General features: G+C 46.6%; 1 long non-coding RNA gene across 4 annotated transcripts in view; it reads right to left on the bottom strand.

Annotated features, from left to right (window-relative positions):
* The window catches only part of LOC144580391 (uncharacterized), an 88,307-nt gene that overhangs the window by 6,703 nt on the left and 57,561 nt on the right, over positions 1-24,043 (bottom strand). Inside the window, exons 2-9 of one of the 4 annotated variants that reach the window (XR_013529838.1) lie at positions 23,367-23,464; positions 20,278-20,363; positions 18,806-19,622; positions 18,504-18,679; positions 17,606-17,723; positions 17,350-17,490; positions 10,921-11,055; positions 5,294-6,018 (exon numbers count right to left, since the gene is read on the bottom strand). This is a non-coding gene — a long non-coding RNA (uncharacterized LOC144580391). Of the gene's footprint in view, positions 1-5,293; positions 6,019-10,920; positions 11,056-17,349; positions 17,491-17,605; positions 17,724-18,503; positions 18,680-18,805; positions 19,623-20,277; positions 20,364-23,366; positions 23,465-24,043 lie in introns of those variants that run through there. The other 3 variants (XR_013529837.1, XR_013529835.1, XR_013529836.1) reach the window with 3 other exon arrangements.

Raw genomic sequence — 24,043 nt, 5'->3', positions numbered from 1 at the left:
CATGGGGCATGGGAGGCTCAGATGGAACAGGGCTCTGGGGCGCTTCTCTCTCTTGGCTTGGGACCTCTACTTTACCTACCAGGCCTCAAATTAAAAGGCAAAGTTTTCTAATCTGGGTGGGAACAGACAACAATTCCTCTGGGTGGATGGATAGCGGAGGGAAGGAGGAAGTTTGCAGAAACTGAAAGAGGACTTTTTTTTTGGAGAGGAAGAAATCTCTTGTTTAATTACAAAAGAAAATATAATTTTCAGTGCCTTCCTTTTCCTACCAGTTGTTTAAGAAATTGACCTGTAATTCACATACCACAAAATGCAGCAATTTAAAGTGTATCATTCTCCAGTATTTGTTTGTTTTTGAGACGACGTCTTGCTCTATCACCCAGGCTGAAGTATATGGTGTAATCTCGGTTCACTGCAACTTGCGCCTCCCAGATTCAAGCCATTCTCCCACGTCAGCCTCTCGAGTAGCTGGGGTTAAAGGCACCCTCCAACGTGCCTGGCTAATTTTTGTATTTTTAGTAGAGATGGGGTTTCACCATGTTGGCCAGGCTGGTCTTGAACTTTTGACCTCAGGTGATCTGCCCACCTTGGCCTCCCAAAGTGCTGGAATTGCAGGCCTGAGCCACTGCACCAACCTCATATTCTCAGTTATTTATTGTTTCATCAAAGAAGTAGGAAGCCCGCATATTATTTATCTGTTTACCTAATGTTAATGAGCTTTCTTATAACTAATGTTTCCATAGATATCTTTTTTCATCCTGTTGTTTTAATCTTGGCTGTGTTTTTGTAATTAAAACGTGCCTCTTCTACACATTAGACAGGTGGGTCATGTTTTTGTTTGTGTTTCTTAAAATTCAGTCTCACTATCTCAGTTTCATTTGGAATGTTTAGTTCACTTACAGTTCAATAGAATTTCTGACCTATGCCATTTGTGTGTGTGTGTGTGTGTGTGGTTTTTTTTTTTTTTTTTGAGACAGTCTTGCTTTGTCAACCAGGCTGGAGCACACAGTGACATGATCTCAGCTCACTGCAATCTCTGCCTCCCAGATTCAAGTGATTCTCCTGCCTTGGCCTCCCGAGTAGCTGGTATTACAGGTGTGTGCCACTGTGCCTCGCTAATTATTTATTTATTTTTTTGTATTTTTAATAGTGAGCCAGCGTGCCTGGCCTATTTCTCTTTCCTTTTTTGTTCCTCCTTTTGGATAAATGGAGTGATTCTTCACATATCCTTTCATCTCTAGTGGCTTTTTCGCTGTCTTTTCGCTCTGTTTTTAGCTATAGATGCTTTCTTTAGCAATTGTTCCAGGGATTACAACACACACCCTGACTTTTCACAGTCCACCTGCAGAGCTTATGACACCACTTGGGCAATAAGGCAGTGGAAGGGAATGAAGCACAGACATGGGCCACGTGCGGGTGAGCCTGAAAGTTGATGCCAAGTCCAAGCAGCCAGTCACCAAGGGCCACCTACTGTGTCATCCCATTTATATGAAATGCCAAGATAGGAAAATCCAGAGAGACAGGAAGCAGATTACTGGTTACCTAGTGTTGGGGGTGGAAGGAAGAATTGGAAGGGGTGATGATGAAAGATAACAGAGTTCCTTGTTGGGGAAATAAAAGTGTTCTAAAATCAATGGTGGTAATGGATGCACCATTCTGTGAGTATATAAAGAGCCACTGATGTTGACATTTTTTATTTATTTATTCATTCATTTATTTATTTGTTTGGAGACAGTCTCACTGAGTTGCCCAAGCTGGAGTCCAGCAGTATGATCTTGACTCACTGCAACCTATACCTCCCAAGTTCTAGTGATTCTTCTGCCTCAGCCACCTGAGTAGCTGGGATTACAGGCATGTGCCACTGCACCTAAGTGTTTTTTGTTTTTTTGAGGCAGAGTAGGGCTCTATCATTGAGGCTGCAGTGCAGTGACATGATCTCAGCTCACTGCAACCTCTGCCTTCCAGTTTCAAGCGATTCTCCTGCCTCAGCCTCCCATGTAGCTGGGATTAAAGGCACCCGACACCACATTGGGCTACTTTTTTGTATTTTTAGAAGAGACAGGGTTTCACCATGTTGGCCAAGTTTGGTCTCGAACTCCTGACTTCCTTCAGGTGATCTACCTGCCTTGGTCTCCCAAAATGCTGGGATTAGAGGCCTGAGCCACTACATCCAAAGCCATAAGGTAAATTTATATTTTCCTTTTAAGAAACTGCCAAACTGTCTTTTGGCATGGCCATGCTGTCTTATGTTCCCCCAGCATGTGTGAAGGCTCCATTTCCACACACCCCCACTTGATGTTGATAGTGACATCTTTTTGTTTGTTTTTTGAGATGGAGTTTCACTCTGTCACCCAGGCTGGAGTGCAGACATGCAGTCTCAGCTCACTGAAATCTCTGCCTGCGAAATCAAACAATTCTCCTGCCTCAGCTCTTGAGTAGCTGGAACTCCAGATGCAGGTCACCATGCTGGGCTAATTTTTTTTGTATTTTTAGTAGAGACAGGGTTTCACTATGCTGCTCAGGTTGGTCTTGAACTCCTGACCTTGTGATCCACCCACATTGGCCTTCCAAAGTGCTGGGATTACAGGTGTGAGCCACGACATTTGGCCGTGACATCTTTTTAATGTTGAACCTTTTTAATGTTGCACGATAATGTGCAGCGTGGCTTTCTTTGCATTCAAAGTGTTTCATTGAATAATTTCTTGATATGGATTGCGTGTGCATATTTTTGCATGTTTATTTCTGAGTTTTGTTTTTTTGGGGTGCACTGTTGCAAATGGAATGTTTTCTTTTTTCTAACTGCTTGTTTGTACATAGGAAGATTGTCTGAGGCCAGGCTTGGTGGCTGAGGCCTGTAATCCTAGCACTTTGAGAGACTGAGGCAAAAGGATTGCTTGAGCCAAAGAGTTTGAGACCAGCCTGGGCAGCATAATAAGACCCCATCTCTATTTATTTATTTTTATTTATTTATTTATTTATTTATTTATTTATGAGACAGGGTCTTGCTCTGTCGCCCAGGCTGGAGTGCAATAGTGCAGTTCCAGCTCACTGCAACCTCCACCTCCCAGGTTCAAGCACTTCTCATGCCTCAGCCTCCTGACTACCTGGTATGACAGGAGTGTTTCACCACACCCGGCTAATTTTTGTATTATTAGTAGAGTCAGTGTTTTGCCATGTTGGCCAGTCTGGTATGGAACTCCTGGCCTCAAGCAATCTGCCTGCCTTGGTTTCCCAAAATGCTTGGATTACAGGCATGAGCTGTGCCCGGCCCCATCTCTGTAGTTTAACAACTAAGAAAAAGGAAGGCTGTTTAGTATGTTCCTTCTGTACCTAACTCCTTAGCAGAATCTGTCCGCCTCATTTTTCAGAGTAAATAGAACTAGTTCACCGTCTGCCTTTTTCTTTAATATCTTACTTTGCTCCTTGCCTAGTTGCGTCAGCTAGGGCCTCCAAAATAATAGTGGTAACAGAGGGCATTCTTTTGTTCCAAAGGTTGATGGAAGCTTCTATTGCTTCCATCCCTTACAACTGGGTTTTGTCTTGATGGGTGTGTGTCTGGGTGTAATTTCCTTTATTGTGTGTAATTTAAGGAAGTATCCCTCTTCTTAATCTGATAAGTTTCTTTTATAAATTTTGTAGTCAAATGCCTTTTGAACATCTATGGTGATTACGATTTTCAACATACTAATATAAATGAAAAGAGATGTTCTAATTTTGAGCCATTCTTTCACACTGTACAAGTCTCACTTGGCTTAGGTAAGTTTTTTTTAAGCCCCAGTGGGGTTTATTTGCTAGTATATTATTTTGGATTTTCATACATTGATTTTTATGTAAATGTCTTATCTCATTTTGTTTTAGAGATACAGCTTTGCTCTGATGCCCAGGCTGGAATGCAGTGATGTGATCACACTTTATTGTAATTTTAAACTCCTGGGCTAAAGTGATCCTCCTGCTTCAGCCTCCTGGGTAGCTGACATTACAGGCATGTGCCACCACACCTGGCTTAATTTTTAAATTTTTGTTGAGACACAGCCTTGCTATGTTGTCTCGGTGGCAGTTCAGTGTACACTGTAGTTGTGAACATTTACTGGTCTTTCTGCTGGAATCATTCCCTCTCCCATCTGTTTGTCTTTACATTCTGGACTTGCGCACACACTCCACCTGCACGTCCTACCTGCAAAATATTGATGTTGTCCAACCTGCCTTGAAAGGGAGAACTGTTTTTCCCTCTTTGTATCTCTGCTGATGTCTGGTCCAGTGCTGTGTTTTTGGTAAATACTTGACCCGCACAGTGTGGGAGGCAGAAAGGGAAGGCTTCTGCATTTCCTTTGTGGCCCCGACATCATGGATCCATTAAGCATATTGGGAAACCAGCAGGCAGGTGGCTGCACGCTCTAGTTGCCTCTGACTCTGAATTGCTCAGGGCCCCCTGCATACCGGTGATTTGCTTTTCTCTATGAGTTACCTCTTCACTCATATTTTTAGGCTGAGTTCCCCAAAACAGTGGCTAGCACAGCACCTGTAACGGTTGTGGGTACATATCTGATCTTGCATGACCTGACTTACAGGGTATTTTGAACAGGTGCTACCTGTTATGGCTTGGGCTATGGCTAAAGTTTACTTGACTTCCTTTCATAAAGTAACTGATAGAATATGTGGCATAAGGATATTACTGCAAAAGCAGAAGTGGTGGGGGGTGATTGAGCTTGGGAAGCATTGGGAGGCAGACAGACCCGCATCAGCACCGTCCTGGCCATTTGTAGGTTATATGACCTTGGGGGAATCCCCTCAACTCTCTGAGTCTTTGTTTCTTCCCTCATTGAGGAGATCATCCATTCTTCATTGGACTATTGTAAGGCTTAAGATCAAACATCTTTCAAGGCACTCGGAGCAGTGCCTGGCCTCGGGGTCTTTAGGCTATAACCATAGCAAACACTCTGATCCCAGCCACCCTCGCTTCTCTTCCCTCCAGTGTGGGAATGTGGAGGACGAACCTTCTTATTTTCATTTACCCTGAAATTGTTTCTTCTGAACTTCATCTAGCACCTGCTGTGCACCAGGAATTCATGGGTGAGGAGGACAGGGACAGCCAAGTCTGGCATCTGGCCTTCAGCTTGCCTCAGTCCCCATGGCTGAAACCTGGCCCTTTGCTCCAGAATCTGGACTCTACAATCTACTACCAAATGCTCAGCCCAAAGAGGACTCCCCATATCGGTGAGAAGATTGCATAACTGCCCGTGTCTCCCCATCTTCTGAGTTTGATGATCAGCCCCAGAAATCCAGAGACACATTCTTGGATTCTGCTAGGTTTATTTTTCAGTTGAAAACTCAAAGGAAAAAGGTTGTTTTTTTTTTTTTTTTTTTTTTCCGGAAAAGAAAGTAAAAAAAAAAAACAACTTTGAATGCTCTAGCCTGGGAGCCTGAGTTCATAGGTGCCTTTACCAAAACAGAGGCCTTCGAAAGCCTTCAGTCCCCGTGTGTCTACCTCAGACAGCAGCTCTCTAACGGGCTTCTGAAAAGCTATCAGTTCCCCTCAAAGAAGCTCCTGCCTCAGGATATCCCTGGATCAGGCAGGAAAAGCCAGGACTGGGCAGCTGAGAACCTGACTTCATGCCCTCCTGTGCACAGTCAGGGTTCTGAAGCAGTGGCATCCCACATGGATATAACTTGAATAAGTTAATACCTTGGGCATGAATAGGAGCTGGTAGAGCTCTCTGCAGGGCTGGGACTCGCTGGCCACGCTGTCTCTTGGTTTACAGTGGAGGTGTGGAGGAAGGGGGAGAATTACCCAGACCAGTGGGAGAGTTTCATGTCCTCACAAGTATTTTGAGTACAATGGCCAACAGCTCATCTTCTCTGCATTTGAAGCACGTGTGGTTCTGAGTTTTTTAGCATTCCATGCTGGTTATTCTGTCCCAGCCAAGAATCTTGCCCTTGTCAAGGAGCTGGAATTAGAGTAGAAGGTGAAGGAGTTTGAAGTCTTTGGCAGCCTAGTGCTGGCTTAGATGAAATCTCAAACTAAAAAGAAGAGAGAAGAGAAGCCAGGTTATGGGCCCCAGAGGAGAGGGGCCCCTGCTGTTTCCTGAAATTTATTTATGCTGGGGCCTCTATTACAGCCCCTGGCCCTCCTCATTGAAAGGACAACTCTCCATCCACTCCCACCCATCTCCCTCTCCCATTTCTGTAAGAGCTTCAGGGATGGATCGATGAGTCCCTACACCTGCCAAGCCTTTGTAGGCAGTGGTGTTAGGCCCTGCCTGCTGAGTTCCTGGGAAATTGAACAAGCATCTAAGGAGCACTAACTCCATGTCAGGCTCTGCCACCAGCACCCTGGAGACAGAAAACCAAAACATACTTCCCAGCCCAGGGGAGAGTGGAACCTTAGCACACGATGCATTGAGAGCTCAGGATGCATCCAACCCGAAGTGCAGGCTAAAGGGAACGCTCACTGTGTGGGTAGGATCTTCAGTACAGTTTGCAGTGGAGGCTGCTCTACTGTTTCCCTATAAAGTGTGGTGGTCAAGGGCACAGACTGGACACTCAGGGCTACCAGGGTAAGAAATCACTCTTGTATCCCTCATCTGCTAGGAGAATGGTTTAAAAGATGGGCTTTATTTAACTTCTTTGAGATGGAGTCTAGCCCTGTCTCCCAGGCTGGAGTACAGTAGCTCACTGCAACCTCTGCCTCCCAGGATTGAGCAATTCTGCCTCAGCCTCCTGAGCAGCTGAGATTACAGATGCCTGCCACCACACCCAGCTAATTTTTCTATTTTCATTAGAGACAGGATGTGGTCAGGCTGGTCTCAAACTCTTGACCTCAAGTGATCCACCCGCCTTGGCCTCCCAAAGTGCTGGGATTACAGACGTGAGCCACCACAATCTGCTATTTATTTTTTTGAGATGGAGTCTTGCTCTGTTGCCCAGGCTGGAGTGCAGTGGCACAGTATCAGCTCACTGCAACCTCTGCCTGCTGGGTTCAAGTGACTCCCCTGCCTCAGCCTCCTGAGGAGCTGGGACTATAGGCATGAGCCACCACGCCTGGCCAGGAAGTGTCCTTCTGTCTCTCATCTGCTAAGAGCAATGTCTAAAAGATGGGCTTTAGGTGGCCTTTCTGCCATCTCTTTCTACTACATTCTGGTTCTTTTTCAGTATGTAATTTTCAGTAATTAGTAAAGTAGCTGATTGGCTAAATTACTAAACTATAAATTTAGTGATTAGTAATTTTAAAAATTTCTGGTTCCCTGCTGAAATCTATGATCTCTGTCTAATAAGCCTACTCTCTGAGTCTTGTGGGTCTATTATTGTCTGTCTGTGCTAGTTTTTACACTTAGAATTGTACCTCCCTAAGAGTGTTTTTTATAACTACAGTGTTGATAATTGTATCATCATGCCCAGCACAGAGGTGCTCAATAAATATACATTTCCAATGTCGAAAATATTCAATGTGGTAAAACAAAAAATTTATCAACCATTTAAAGGAACCACTTCAGTGTAAGTACAATTATATTTTTGTGTAGCCAAACTCTGGAATTCACTAAATCCTGCCAAACTGAAACTCTGTCCCCATTAAATAAGCCATTACTGGCTCTCCCAGCTCCTGGCCACCACCACGCTACTTTCTGTCTCTGTGAATCTGATTACTCTAGGTCCTTCCCATGAGTGGAATCATACTGTATTTCTCTTTTTATGACTGCCTTATTTCACTTTGCATAACGTCCTAAGGGTTCATCCATGTGTTAGCATGTGTCGGAATTTCCTTCCTTTTTAAGGCTGAATAATGTTTGACTGTATGGAGAGACCACATTTGTTTATCTGTCGGTGGGCACTTGGATTGCTGCTATTTTTCAGCTCCTATGAATAACACTGTGCCAAGACCAGCTCAGCCTTGGAGACCCCAACTCATGCGGCACTGAAGGAATTAAGAAACAGACACAGAGATAGCAAAAGGTGGGTTCAGAGTGGAGCACCAGGGGTCTCACAGCATTTCCAGCTGAGAGTCCAGAGCAGACTCTAACCTATGTATTTATTCTTGACTTTCCAGTGACAAGTTTTACAAGCAGATGTTCTGTGTTCTTTCATTGGTTAAAGGTAAACTAACCAGCAGCTAGTGTGTGTTTATTATAGGTTAAAGACAAACTAGAAAACGCTCTTTTCAAGGGAACACAGGAAAGGGTTACACATCCTATGTTCACAGAATTAATTCATCTGGTGTGAGACAATTCTATTGAATACTGTTTAATAATGCTTTGAGCAGTTTGCTGCTTTGGGGGCAGTTTTCCGCTTTGGGGGGCCGACTAGGATTCCCTTGCCGCCTCTCTCAATAGGATTTCTCAGCAAACAATATAATTTCTCACACATGTCAGAATTTGCTCTCAAGAACCCTGCTAGGAACATCAGTGTATAAATGTGTGAGGCCCTTTGAATTGTAGAGAGTACACACCCAGAAGTGGAAATGCTGGATTATATGGTAATCCTTGTATTGAGACAGAGTCTCTCTCTGTCACCCAGGCTGGAATGCAGTGGTGCAATCTTGGCTGACTGCAACCTCTGCCTCCTGGGTTAAAGCAATTCTTAACCCTCAGCCTCCCGAGTAGCTGGGATTACAGGCCTGCACTGCCACACATAGCTAGTTTTTGTGTGCTTAGTAGAGATGGATTTCACCATGTTGGCCAGACTGGTCTTGAACTCCTAGCCTCAAGTGATTCACCTGCCCTGGCCTCACAAAGTGCTGAAATTACAAGTGTGTGTCACCACGCCTGGCTTGTTTTTAACTTTTTGATGAAAAGTTTAAACACTGTTTTCCATTTTAAAATCCCAGTAAGAGTACACACGGCTTCCAACAGCTCAGCGTTCTCGCTAACACTTCATTTTCTGTACGGATTACAGCCATCCTAATGAGTCTGAGGTGGCATCTTCATGTAGGTCTTCTTTTTTTTCTCTTTTTGAGATGGAGTCTCTCTCTCTAACCCAGGCTGCAGTGCAGCGGTGCAATCTTGGCTTACTGCAATTTCCACCTCCCAGGTTCAAGCAATTCTTCTGCCTTAGCCTCCTGAGCATCTGGGACTTGAGGCACATGACACCACACCCAGCTAATTTTTCTATTTTTAGTAGAGATATGGCATTACCATGTCAGCCAGGCTGGTCTCAAACTCCTGACCTCAAGTGATCTGCCCACCTCATCCTTTCAGAGTGCTGGGATTACAGGCATGAGCCAGCATGCCCAACCTCTCCATGTGATTTTTGTTTGTTTCCCTAATAGTGATGATGAGCATCTTTTTATGTGCTGATTGGCCATTTGCATCTCTTATTTGGTGGACTGTCTATTCACATCCTTTGCACATTTCTGAATCGTGTTTTTGTTGTTGCATTGTGAGAGTGCTTTATCTGTTCTAGATGGGAACTCTTCGACATGTAATTTGCACATCTGTCATTCCGTAGGTTGCCTTTTCAGTCTGTTAATAGTATCTTTCGATGCAATCCCATCTGTCTACTTCTCCTTTTGTTGTTTGGGCCTTTGGTGTCATATCTAATCTATGTTTTAAGAGTTGTCAGCTGGGAACAGTGGCTCCTGCCTATAATCTCAGCACATTGGGAGGCCGAAGTGAGTGAATCATGACGTCAGGAGTTCAAGACCAGCCTGACCAAGATGCCCTGTCTCTACTAAAAATACAAAATTTAGCTAGGCATGGTGATGGGCTCCTGTAATCTCAGCTGCTTTGGAGGCTGAGGCAGAAAATTGCTTGAACCCAAGAGCTGGAGTTGCAGTGAGCTGAGATCGCGCCACTGCACTCCAGCCTTGGTGTCAGAGTGAGACTCTGTCTCAAAAAAAATGAGTTGTATAGTTTCAGATCTTACATTTGGGTCTTTGATTTCTTATTGATGTTTTTTGGTTGGTTGGTTTGTTTTTTTAACATGATATAAGATAAGGCTTTAACTTCATTCTTTTGCCTGTGGATATCTAGTTTTCCAACACCATTTGTTGAAAGACTGTCCCCTGATGAAATAGTCTTGGCATCTTTATTGAATTCATTTGACCATATGCGTAATGGTTTCCTTCTGCACTCTGTATTCCATTCCACTGGTCTCTCTGTATGTCTTTACTGCCATACCACACTTTTGACCACAGTAGTTTTTTTTTTTTTTTTTTTTTTAAGACAGAGTCTTGCTCTGTCACCAGGCTAGAGTGCAGTAGCACAATCTCGGCTCACTGCAACCTCTGCCTCCTGGGTTCAAGAAATTCTTCTGCCTCAGCCTCCCGAGTAGCTTGGACCACAGGCGTGTGCCACCACACCTGGATAATTTTTATATTTTTAGTAGAGATGAAGTTTCATCATGTTGGCCAGCATTGTTTTGATCTCTTGACCTCATGATCTGCCCACCTCAGCCTCCCAAAGTGCTGGGATTACAGGCTTGAGCCACCATGCCCAGCCCTCTGTAGCTTTCAATAATACATTTTGAAATTGAGAAGTAAAAGACTTCCAACTTTGTTACTTTTTCAAGATTGCTTTGGCCATTTGGGATCCTTGAAATTGTGTATAAACTTTACACAGTTTATAAGGATAGATTTTTCTATAATTGAAGAAAAAATGTCACTGAGATTTTGAGAGCAATTAAACTAAACCCGTAGATCACTTTGAGTTGTATTGACATCTTAACAAAACTAAGCCTTTTAATACATAAGTATGAGATGCCTTTACATTTGTTACACAACCCATCTCTGGAACTCAAAATCCTGCCAGTCTTTGCCTCCTGGTTGAGTTTGTTCCTGTATTATTCTTTTTGATACTATTGTAAACGGACTTTTTTTTTTAAGATAGTGTCTCACTATGTTGCCCAGGCTGGAGTACACTGGCTATTCACAGGCATAATCATTATAAAAACTGACAGCATTGACCTCCCAGGCTCAAGTGATTCTCCTACCTCAGCTTCCCAGTAGCTGGGACTATAGGCATCCACAACCAAGCCAGCAGGAACTGTTTTCTTAATTTCCTTCTTGGATTGTTGACTGTTAGTGTGTAGAAATGCAACTGACTGCTGTATGTTGATTTCATAATCCTGAAACGGATAAATTATTAGTTCTAACAGTTTATTTTGTTCAGTCTTCAGGATTTTCTACTAAGAAGATTATGTCATTTGTTAACAGAAAAAATTTTACTTCTTCCTTTCCATTTTGATGCCTTTTCTTTTTTCTTCCTTTCTTAATAGCTCTGGCTAGGATTCCCAGTATTATGAAAGCAGGCATCATTGTTTTATTACTCATCTTAGAAAACTTTGTCTCTCATCATTGAGAATGATACTAGCTGGAGGTTGTTCATATGACCTTTATTATGTTGAGGTTGTTTCGATTTCTAGTCAGTATATTTTTAATCATGAAAGGATATTAAACTTTATTAAATGCTTTTTCTGTACTAATTGAAACAAATTATGTGTTTTCTCTCCTTTGTTCTGTTAATGTGGTATCTTACCCTAATGTTTATATGGTAACCACCTTTGCATTCCAGGAATAAATCTTACTTGATCATGTATAATCCTTCTATGATACTGTTGAATTCTCATTATTTTCTTGAGCACTATGCATCTGTATTGACCAGGAATAGTAGTGTGTTTTCTTCTGCTGCTTTGTCTGTCTTTGGTATCAGTAATGCTGGCCTCACAGAAGAGTTTAGAGGTATTCTTTCCTCAGTATTTTGGAAGAAGATGAGCAGAATTGGTATTGATTCTGTAACTGTTTGGTAAAAGTCACCCACGAAGCCATCTGTTCTTGTACTTTGTCAAGTTTTTGGTCAGTGATTAATCTTCTATTTCATTTATTTCTGTTCTAACCTTTAGAATTTCCTTCCTTCCTTCTAGCTTTGGGTTTAGGCTGTTCTTCTCTTTCTAATAATTTAAGGTACAAAGTTAGGATTGCAGTTTGAGAGCTTTTCCTTTTTCTTTTATTTGAGAGAGGGTCTTGCCACTTGCTGAGTTAGTCTCAAACTCCTGGGTTTAAGCAATCTCCTGGCCTCAGCCTTCCAAGTAGGTGGGATTATAGAAAAGTGTCACTATGCCTGGCTGCTGCCGCTTTTTTTATGTGGGGGTGGGGGAAAATGGAGTCTAGCTGTGTCTCCCAGGCTGGAGTGTAGTGGTACAAACTTGACTCACTGCAACCTCCTCTTCATGGGTTCAAATGATTCTCCTGCCTCAGCCTCTTAAGTAGCTGAGAATACAGGTGCTTGCCACCACACCTGGCTAATTTTATGTTTGTAGTAGAGATGGGGTTTCCCCATGTTAGCCAGGCTGGTCTTAAACTTCTGACATCAGGTTATCTGCCTGTCTCGGCCTCCCAAAGTTCTGGGATTACAGATGTGAGCCACCACCTCCAGCCAGCTTTTTTTTAAATGTAAGCGTGTACAGCTATAAATTTCCCTCATAGCACTGCCTTTGCTGCATCCTGTAAGATTTGATATGTTTTGTCTCAAAATACTTTATAATTTTCCTTATTATTTTTCTTTGATCCATAGCTCTGTAGTATGTGGTTGAGTTTTCATAGATTTATGAATATTCCCGTTTTCCTTCTGCTGTTATGATTTCAGTCATTTAAAATGTATTAAATCTTCCTTTCAGGCCTAATATATGATCTTTCCCATAGAACATTCCACATGTACTTTGAAGAATGTGTATTCTGCTGCTGGGTAAACTCATCTGTGTATGTCTGGTAGGTCCAATTCATCTATAGTATCATTCAAGCTCTCTGTTTCCTTCTTGATCTTCTGTCTGGGTGCTGTATCCATTATTGAAAGTCAGTTACTGGGCCAGGCACAGAGGCTCATGCCTGTAATCTCAGCACTTTGGGAGGCCAAGGTGAGTGGATCACTTGAGGTCAGGAGTTCAAGATCAGCCTGGCCAACGTGGTGAATCCCTGTCTCTACTAAAAATAGCTGGGCATGGTGGCATGCACCTGTAATCCCAGCTACTCTGAGGCAGAGGCACGGGAATCACTTGAATTCAGGAGGTTGCAGCTGCACTCCAGCCTGGGAAACAAAGATTCTGTCTGGAAACAAAGTGAGGTGTTGAAATTTCCTACAGTTTTTATACAACTGTCTGTTTCTCCTTTCATTCTGTCAGTGTTTGTGTCATATATTTATGAGCTCTGAGGTGCGTTGCATGTACCTTTATAACTGTTGCATCTTTTTGGTGAATGAACCATTATTATCTCTTACAACAGCTTTTGACCTTAAGTCTATTTAGTCTGACATTAATCTAGCTCTCTTCCTTTTTTCAGTTACCATTTCCCTGGAGTATCTTTTTTCATCCTATGTGTAAGTCTCTTACTATCTTTAGGTTGTAGAAATAATTTGCATTTTTAAAGATTATCATCTGATGAAACTCAATAGCCTGGTGGTTTACTGTGCCATGAGGCCCACAGCCAGGGACTAAGGTAAACAGTTCCTCTGGGAGGATTCCAGCACACCATTTACAGGGCCCCGCAGTGCCACTCTGTGGCTTGTGTTCTGCATGGCTTATTGGTTTGTTTTCCCTCTCATTTCCTTCCTTCTGCCTTCCTTTGTGTTAATTGATTTTTCAGTGTGACACACTTAGAATGCCTTCTCACTTCCTTTTGTGTGTACATTCTGTAGATGCTTTGTAAGTACCATGAGGATTATATAAAACATCCTGAAGTTATAGCAATTGATTTTAAACTTGTAATTTCAATCACATACAAATACTCTACTCCTGGACAGCTCTTCCCCATCCTGTGTTCTTGATGCTACAAAAGATATCTGTGTTTTAGAGAGAGGGTCTCACTCTGTCACCAAGGCTGGAGTGCAGTGTCACTGTCATAGCTCATTGTAACCTGAAGCCCCTGGACTCAAGCGATCCTCCATAGCTGAGACTGTAGGTGCATGCCACCATGCCTAATTTTTTAAATAAATTACATATTTAACATAGGCGTATGGTTACACATCTCTTTTAAATCAAATAAAATAATAAAAATCAGAGATGTGAATCAAAATTTCAATAATAACAGGTCTTTATATGTGGCTTCAAATGTCCACCTAGCATCTTTTTGTTTTGACTTGAAGGACTCCCTTTAGCATTTCTTGCAGGAGAGGTCCCAATGTAATGAACTATCTCAGCTTTTGTTTATCTGAGAATGTCTTAATTTCTCTGGTCAGGTGCTAGGTGGAAGGATCACATGAAGTCAGGAGTTCAAGACCAGCTCGTCTCTACTAAAAATACAAAAACATGGTGGTGGACATCTGTAATCCCAACTACTTGGGAGGCTGCACCACTGTACTCCAGTCTGGAGGACAGAGCAAGATCCTATCTCAAAAAGATATTATAAAGTGTCTTAATATTCCTTTTTTCTTATGAGAGTTCATAAGATGCCTTTATTTTGTAACTTTCCAATCACCTTTAAATTTGTCCTTCAAATGTTAACTGTGATTGGTGACTGCTTTTCTTAAATACTTCACTGGTGTTCGAGAGGGGAATAATTTAGCCCTTGATTTAAAATAAATAAATCTGGCCAGACATGGTGGCTCCCATCAGTAATCCCAGCACTGTAGGCGGCTGAGGCAGACAGATCATGAGATCCGATGTTTGAGACCATCCTGGCCAACATGGTGCACCCCCGTCTCCATTAAAAACACAAAAAAAGTAGCGGGGCATGGTGGCATATGCCTGTAATCCCAGCTCCTCAGGAGGCTGAGGCAGGAGAATTGCTGGAACCCGGGAGGAGAAGGTTGCAGTGAGCTGAGATTGCTCCACTGCACTTACTTCAGCCTGGATGATAGAGCAAGATTCCATCTCAAGAAATAAATAAACCCTAAGAGGAAGACAGAGGACCCTAATTGCAGATAATACTCCATTGTTACCCTGTGGCTATAAATCTTCTGAGATGCCTGTGTCCCAGACGTTCTGCTGATGGCTGTAGTAGCTGACAGTTTTGTATTTACATGGTCAGAACAATGAGCGCATCTGCTTGATTCACAGATTCTCCAACCTTCCCAGAGAACCACAGCACTTCATGAGTCCAATGCTGTTTCCCAAGAGGATCTGGTTGGTAGATCGTGACCTCAATTCCTGCCTCTAAGTCTAGCTTTATTCTCAGCAGCCACCACCTTTTTGGTACTATAACAGTGCTTTTTATAGTGCACTCATCAGTGGATGCTGAAATCACAACCTGGACATTTGAATGTTCAACTAATGCTTTATGCCTCAGAGTCCCTGCAACTCACCAACCCGTGCCAGAACTCACTGGAGCTCATGTGTGTAGCACTACCTTGTTCCTCTATGACTGGGAGTGCAAACATTGTTGATGTGTTTATTTCCCATTTTTTACTTTGGAGGTTTGGTTTGTGAGACAAGCTCTCTCTCTGTCTGTCACTCAGCCAGGAGTGTAGTCATGGCTCACTGCAGCCTTGACCTCCCGGGTTCACCCAGCCTTGACCTCCATCTTGCCTCAGCCTCACAAAGTGCTAGGAATACAAGTGTGGCCTACTTTTGAGCTTTGAGTTATGTATTCTAGAGATGAGTCTCTGGAGATGAGTCCTTGGTCTGATAGGTGGCTTGTAAACATTTTTCCCAGTCTGTAGCTTATCTTTCCATCCTCCTAATTGAGTCTTCAGAGAGCAAAAATGTGGTCTCCCTTGCAGATACTCTGCCCCTATAGCAGGAAACCAGACACAGACAGTACATAAATGAACATGTGGGTGTGTCTCTTGAGTAAGTGTCCATTTGTGGTAAAGAGATCTCTAGACAGATCAGTGCTGAGAGGTTATTTCATTCCATAATAGTTGAGCTGGGGATCATCTCTAATCTCATGCTTACTTTCTCTTACTTTACTATCTTCTGATGCTGCTGGTGGGAAAGCACTTGTCAACATGGTCTTCCTTTTTTCCACTCTCCTCAGTAGCTTTTAAGACCTTTACTTTGTCATTTCTGCAATTGTGTTTGGATAGGTCTAGGTATGGGTGGATTTATTGTATTGGGGATTGTGCCTCCTGACTGTAAAGGATCCTCGGTCCCGTCTGTTTTCATTCTGGAATTTTTTTTTTTGAGACAGACTCTCACTCTGTCACCAGGCTGGAGTGCAGTGGCAAGATTTTGGCTCACTGCCACCTCCACCTTCTGGGTTCAAGCATTTCTCTTGCCTCAGCCTCCTGAGTAGCTCGGCACACACCACCACTCCTGGCTGATTTTTCTATCTTTAGTAGAGATGGGTTTCACCATGTTGGCCAGATTGGTCTCAAACTCCTGACCTTAGGTGATCCACTCATCTTGGCCTCCCATGTGCTGGGATTACAGGGATGAGCCACCACACCCGGCCTGGAATTTCTTTGAGACATGTTGGATCATCTCATTTCATCCTCCCTTTGTCATATTTTCCAATTGATTAAGTTTTAAATGTCTGTGAATGGCAGCCACTAATTCTGGCATCTGTAGCTCTTGGAGGTCCACTCCTCTTGTTGATACTGACCTCTATGCCCTTCTAGTGGGGCTTTGGCTGTGGCAATTGTATGCAGCACTGGCTGAAGAATCTCAAGGTAGCTAGTGTTAGAACTGAATTAGAGGTCCGCCCTGGTAGTGGGGACAAACCCCCACATATTTGCACACAGAAGTCATCTTCTGAGGTGATGAAGATTTTTTCAATATGAGAGCAGAGGGAAAACGGGCTGAGCACTTTCCCTAAACGATAGTGGACATTCAAATCCCTAGTGAGGCTGGGCGCAGTGGCTCACACCTGTCATCCAGCACTTGGGAGGCCAAGGCAGGTGGATCACCAGAGATCAGGAATTCATGACCAGCCTGGCCAACGTAGAAAAACACCATTTCTACAAAAATACCTGGCTGTATTTTTGGGAGGCTGAGGCAGGAGTATTGCTTGAACCTGGGAGGTGGAAGTTGCAGTGAGGTGAGATTGTGCCACTACACTCCAGCCTGAGTAGATCATAAATAAGAGTGATAATTGACTCACAGTTCTACAGGCTGTACAAGCACAGCTCCAGCATCTGCTTGGCTTCTGGCGAGGCCTCGGGAAGCTTATGATCATGGCAGAAATGGGAGTGTGTGCAAAGAGAGAGAGGAGGGGCCAGGCTCTTTATAAACAAACAGTTCACCTGAGAGCAAATAGAGCAAGAACTCATGCTTCAACAAACGCAGGATGCTAAGCCATCTATGAGGAATGTGAGATTTAGAGGGGACACATATCCAAGCTGTATCAGGCCTTAAATAATTTGTCTTTACTCTTAGCTCCTTGAATAACAATTATTTGTTCTCCCTAATGAGACAGAGACAGTTTTTCCCTCCGGCTTGAAGGCAGATGCCAGCCAGGGGGCAGAGTGCCAGCCGGCTGGGGCAGCTTACCACACTGTGGAGGAGGGCCAGGGACATGAAGCTGCAGGCACAGAGGTGGATGTAGGTGGCTGCCAGAGTGCAGGCAGTCTGGAGCTTCTGGGTGCCACAGGGGTCCTGTACACACAGGCTAAGGAATGGTGCAGGATCCACCTGAAATCAGGGCCACCCAGTCACTGTCTCTAGCCTAGGTCTCTGCTCCATGCCACTCCCCAGGATAGATTAGGGAAAGGGCTTGCTCTGCCCCAGGGCCCAGGCTCACACTCACCACCCGGAAGCAGTTCCCCAAGCTGGAGGGGGAAGTCCTGGAAGAAAGCCCGGCAGGCGGGGCTCTGTCCTGGGCAGGTCAGCTGAGTCTTTGTTGTGGCCCTGCAGTCACCATCCACCTGGTGAAACAGATGCAAGACTCAGGCCTCCCGCTGGACCATGTGGCTCTCCAACATACATCGGACTCAGCAGGAGATGCCACCCAACCCTGGGTCTGCAAAGGCCTCTGCAGAGCCAGCAGGCCACCTGCCTCTCCTGGGACTCTGCAGCGAGCAGCCCTCAAGAGCCTCAGCCAGAGGGAGGAAAAGCAGGTGCACCTGTTCACCCGCCAGGCCAGGCTGAGCTCTTTCAGGCTGTGGGCCACATAGCCATCCAGCAACATTAGATCAGTGCCTGCTACGTTGTTGTTGGTGTCCAGAGGGTCAGCGGATATGCCTGTGGGGGGGAGGGAAGCTGAGGAGGTCCTGAGAACCTGTGATCCTCCCCCAGGGGACCTGTATGAGAGACGAGCCCCAGGCACACAGAGGATTGGTAGAATCTCTCCACCCCAGACTCCCAGAGCTCTGGCTCCAAACCCTTATTAGAAGAGGGAGAGAAAGCACTAGGACTGAGGTCAGCATGTGTCCCCCTCATCCCCTCTCCCTGTCCTCAGCTCGAGTGGCCAGAATCCAGGCTTGCCCTTTGTGTTCCTTAGCAGAGGGACCACAGAAAGGCCAACTCCACCTTGGAGCCACATATCCAAGGGATGGGGGCAGAAAGCCCTGGGCCTCGGTGCCTCCCATCCTCTCAACCACAGTGGCCGCCTACAGCTCAGGGACCTGTCACACTGGAAGCTGAGAATGGTGCATCTTGAAGAGGCTCTTGGTGGTGGGGCCAACTTGGCCAGGGCCCAGACTTACTGTGGTGCCAGAGGTGCAGTCAGGCTGCAGAGGCTGGTGGGCACGTCACAGGAGATGGAGACACCATCCTCACTGGCCAGCTCAATCCTGGGGACATCCCTCCTTTTCATGGCAAAAGGCAGCTGGAGGTCTGGACAGCTATCCCCTGGCAGGGAGGAGTTGTACAGCCTGTAGGCCTGTGGACCAGAGGGGGTGAGCAGGAGGGCTGACCCACAGCCAGCGGACAAGCTTGAAAGTGAAATCCCCCAGGCCACCTGCTGCAGGCACAAGTCACCAGGGGAAGCTCGGCCTCTCCTCCTCACCTGTAGGCTGGAGTAGAAGATGAGGGTCACATGGTTCAGCTCCACGGTTAGGGCCATGAGCCCCAAGCCTGTCTGACTCAGCATCAGTGAGATTGTGTTGTGAGCGAAGTCTTGGGCCAGGAGGATGCTGCCGCACTGGACGCTGAGGTCGCACAATCAGCAGTCAAAAATCACCACGTGTTGGGCCTCAGCCACCAGGGCATGGTCTGGGGAGCAGCAGCCCCAAAGGCAGGGTGAGTGCAGCCAGCTCCACCCACAGCAGTGGGAGCACAATGTCTGCTGGGCACCCCAATGCCTAGAGACCCAACTTAGCCTGCCCTGAGACCAGTAGTCCCCCTCCCCTGATGCAGTAGCCAGAGGCCCAGTGATCCCCCACCAGCTTCAGGATGACAGGAGCTAAAGGGCTATGACCCAATTCAGCCCTAACAAGGAATGGAGTCCCCAGACCTGCTACAAAATTGCTGTGCTAAGTAACAAAGCCTGGCTCAGGGGCCACGTAGTCATCCTTCTGTTTACACCAGATGTCCAGAGCAGGCACAGCCATGGACACAGCAGGCAGACTGGTAGCTGCAGGGTTTCATTTTAGGATGATAAAAACGTTTTAAAATCAATTGTGGTGAGGCATGCACAACTCTGAATGAACTAGAAGCCACTGAATTGTGCACTTAAAATTCACACATCAGCCGGGCACGGTGGTATTAAGCCATCCCAGCACTTTGCAGGGCTGAGGCAGGAGGATCACTTGAACCCAGGAGGTCAAGGGTGCAGAGAGCCAAGAGCGCACCACTGCACTCAAACCATGACAACAGAGTGAGACCTAGAATAAAAAAAAAAAAAAAAAATACAAGTCATCCATTTAATCTCAAGAAAGCTACTAGGGGGAAAAAAAAATTGACCATTTAAGTGGAGGGCCAACGGCTCCCTCACACCTGACAGGTGTCCTGCAGACCTGCCCTGTTCAGGGTAGGGAAGAGATGGCCTGTGAAGCAGCAGGTCTGACCAGTCCAGCCAGTGTGGCCCCTGAGCTGTGCCTTGGGAGTGCTCGTGCCCATGGCGGGAAAGCACTATCCATCATGCACAGCCAGACACCTGTTGGCCAGGGCCAGCATCCCAAGGGAGGTACTACCAGTCCCCTGGTCAGCTGTCAGAACTGAGAGGAACAGAGAAGCCCATGGTCACACACACACAACTTCAAGACCAGGCTGTTTTTTTTTTTTTTTTTTTTTTACAAGATCAGCGTGCTGCTTAGATCTGACTACACCCACGCTTCTAGGGAGCCGTAGGCCTCTATGTGAGTCGCACACAGATAAACCGCTCCTTGCCAAGCCTGGGTACGGTGGTTCCCCCACGGACATGAGGGGCTCCCTCGTGCATTAAGAACTGTACATGCCCCTTACCCATGTGAGTGAGCCATGTGGTTACCTGCATTTCACAGTGGAGGAAGCTGAGTCCACAGATGCTAGCAGACTCACCTGAGCCACAGGCAAGCTCCTCAGGTGCCCAGAGCTGGTCATCCCAGCACCGCCCTTGGCTGCACTGCTGGGCCAGGCCTCATAATCTGGAGAAAAGCAGCATGTGCAGCCTCAGCCCTAGTCCCATAGGACCTTGGGAAGTCCAATAAGCTCTGGGCCTAGCACTGCAATGCCACAAGCCTCTGCAGGCTTCCCTGTGCCCCCACAGTATCTGCCCCTGCATGGCCTTGCTGCTGTGCCCATGGGGCAGGGGGCTCCCAAAGAGGAGGGTGGCATAACCCAGGGCAGGACTCATACTCCCAGAGACCCTGCAGCAGGCGGCATCTGAGCCGGTACAACTCGGCCAGCATGTTGGCCCTGGACAGCTGTCGGAGTGGCCACAGCAGCTTCTCCATCAGGTAGTCACCCAGGCCACATCACCCCCAGGCAGCAGCAGCAGTAGTAATAGTTCCTAAAGGGAATGCATAGGACAAGCCGCTGTGCCTGGCTGAGCCGTGCTTCCTTTGGCTGCAGAGGGGGAGCTCACAGGTCTACAGGAAAAGCTCTGCCATGGAGAGCATTGGGGTGCCTCTTGGGGAGGGCTGTCCTTGTTCTAGAAAACTTCATAATGAGGTGGAGGAACACAGAGGCTGGCATGACAGCAGAGGTGGGGGGGTGACACTGGGACAGAAACAAGCTGCCCTATTTTGATGACACAGATGTCTTATGTCCTGTCTGATCTGCCCCCTGGGTTTTGGGCAGCATGAGGCCTGTGTGTGTGGATGCCAAGGATAGGAGCTAAAAGGTGTAGTTTTTTTTTTTTTTTTTTTTTTTTTGAGACAGAATCTCATTCTGTTTCCCAAGCTCGGGTATAGTGGTACAATCTCCCTCTGCTACCTCTGCTTCCTGGGTTTAAGTGATTCTCCTTTCTCAGCCTCCAGAGTAGCTGGAATTATATGCACTCACTGCCATGCCTGGCTGATTTTTGAATTTTTAGTAGAGTCACGGTTTCACCATGTTGGCCAGGCTGGTCTCCAACTCCCAACCTCAAGCGATCTGCCCAAAGTGCTGGGATTACAGGCATGAGCCAGTGTGCCCGACCGACAGCTCTAGGACATTTCTATAGTTCAGGGAGATCTCGGCTCATGTGGGGGTGGAGTGGGAAGAAGAACATTGCACACTCTGTTGTTGATGGGCCAGTGAGGGAGACGAGCAGATAGACTCACTTACCTTTTAGGGAGCCCAGAGACATTGCAGCTTGAGGCAGGAAGCAGCTTCAACACCCTCGCTGCCAGCTGAATTCATTTTTTGGCATCCCCACGAGATCCCACTCACCAGGTAGGCAAATAACCAGGCAGGTGATTCTTCAACCAAACCAAAGCACTGCCCTGGGAGCTCTTCCCTTCCTCAGCCTACATTCCGACCACAAGGCGGCAGGAGCAGGAACTTGTATTACATGAAGCCTTTTCCCCATGATGTGGGTCTAGTCCCTATTCTACAGCTGGGGAAACTGAGGCACACAGAGCCGATGCAGAGGAATCCCAGGAAAAGGCAGAGCCAAAGTCCAGACGCTCTGCAAGGCCACCAGCATGAAAGAAAGGGGCGGCCCCCTTGCCTATAGCCTGGTTCCTGGTGGGCCTCATGGCTGTGAGGAAAAAGGATATTTGGTCCCCAGGCCCCTGCTCTAGACTGGGTTCCCCATTTCTATCCACCACCCCTGTGTTCTCAGCACAGGAACCAAAGGGGCCTTTTGAAGTGAAAGGGTGATCACATCCTTCCTAGGTCAGAGCAGAAGCCAGAGTCCTTCCATCATCCCCTACCCTTGGAATTTCCCAGTCACATCAGCCCCACCACCTTGCTATTCAAACAGGCCAGGCACGGTGGCTCATGCCCATAATCCCAGCACCAAGTCTCTGGAGCCCAGGATTCTGAGACCAGCCTGGCTAATATAGTGAAACCCCATCTCTACTAAACATACAAAAATTAACCTGGTATGGTGGTGAATGCCTGTAATCCCAGCTACTTGGGAGGCTGGGGCAGGAGAATCATTTGAATTTGAGAGAGGTTGCAGTGAGCTGAGATCACACCACAGCACTCCAGCCTGGGTGACAGAGAATGAGACTCCTTCCCAAAAACAAACAGGCCAGGCACATCCCTCTCCCAGGCCTCTGTGCAGTGGAGCCCCCACCTGGAGCTCTCTTTCCACACTGGCCCCGTGGCTCTTGCTTGAACTGTACCTTCTCCTCAAAGCTGGCCATGGCCACACCATAGGATCCCCAGCTCACCATCTCACCAATGTTCCATCTCAAGCATTTGCCACCTAAGGTATGGCTCAGTAGTGGTAAATAATGAACAGTGGGCCACACGCAGCCTGTAGCCGGCTTCTGCACGGCCTGCAAGAAGGGCTTTTATGTGTTTAAAAGATTACACAATAGGCAGGGAGTGGTAGCTCATGACTGTAATCCCAACACTTTGGAAGGCCAAAAAGTTTGCATCACTGAAGGTCAGGAGTTTGAGACCAGCCTGGAGTAGCAAAACCCTGTCTGTACTAAAAATGCAAAAAATTAGCCAGGTGCAGTAGTGCACACACCTGTAGTCCCAGCAACTCGGAGGGCTGAGGCAGGAGCATCACTTGAACAGAGGAGGCAGAGGTTGCAATGAGCTGAGATCACACCACTGAGACAGAGCAAGACTCCATCTCAAAAAACAAAGATGATTACAAAGCAAAAGCAAGGAAATATGACACAGCGGAATGGCCTGCTTAAGAGGTGACTCTCAGGCTCTCTGCAGGGAGCTGTGCACACTGCTGTAAAGGACTTCTTGGGCTTCGTGTCTTTCTCTGAGTAAAACTGAGCTTCCTGAAGGCAGAGGTCAGCCTTGCCCACTGCATTCCTCCGCAGCAGCTCCTAAAATCCTGCCTGCACTGGGACTGTGCTCACGAGGTCTCTGTGGAGTGAGGAAGAAACCCCAGCTTCCTCTCCTGTGGAATGGGGAGTGAAGAAGCCTCTGTGCAGGGCGGACAAAGTAGTGAGTCAGAGCGTATCAGCATTCAGCATTGCACCTGATACGTGGCAAGAACGCTGGATGCAACACTCCCAACTGAGCGTTACCTGGCTGTGAGGCCATACAGGTCCAGCAGGGGTTTGCAGAGCCTCTTCAGTGCCAGTGAGAACGTGGCCTCAGCCCAGGACAGCATCTGGTGGGCCACCTGGAAAGGGAGGGGACAGTGAGAGCTGTCTCGGTCATCCTCAACTGCCAGCCACGCCCCATCCTTGCTTTCATTCACCAGCTCCAGGGTGCCTTTTATGGCCCCCAGGATCACCCTAATGGGCCTGAAACTCCGGTTGCCTGGCACCCCATCCCAGGCACCCAGGCATGTAGCCACCACATGGCCTCCTCTGCCTGCTCCCACCACACCACCTCCAGGGGCCGCAGCATCACTTCCAGGTAGGAGTCCTTCAGTGTGGCCAGGGGCCCTGCGACTGGCAGCCAACACCCACCATGTGGCCTCTGGGCAGCTCAGAGGCCCAGCCCAGGCCTCAAGGAGATAGGGCCTCTTCCTGGGATTAAGATGGTGGGGGGAGTGGGGGAGAAGGGACAGAGCAGCAGGCACTGGAGATTGTGGGTAAGTCGTCACAGCAGACCCGAGCTGCCTCTGCCTGGCCTGCTCATAGCTTGTCTGGGAACTTGGATTGGGGGAGGGTTCCCACCAATCCTAGAAGTGATATGAGGCACTCTGCACCTGAACTGTTTGTACAAACATGGTTTATGCCAGACCCTTGCTTGC

Source organism: Callithrix jacchus, chromosome 19, assembly GCF_049354715.1.
Source record: "Callithrix jacchus isolate 240 chromosome 19, calJac240_pri, whole genome shotgun sequence".
Lineage (NCBI taxonomy): Eukaryota > Metazoa > Chordata > Mammalia > Primates > Cebidae > Callithrix > Callithrix jacchus.
Note: the sequence above shows the minus strand (reverse complement) of the source record. Positions and strands in the feature narration are given on the sequence as shown.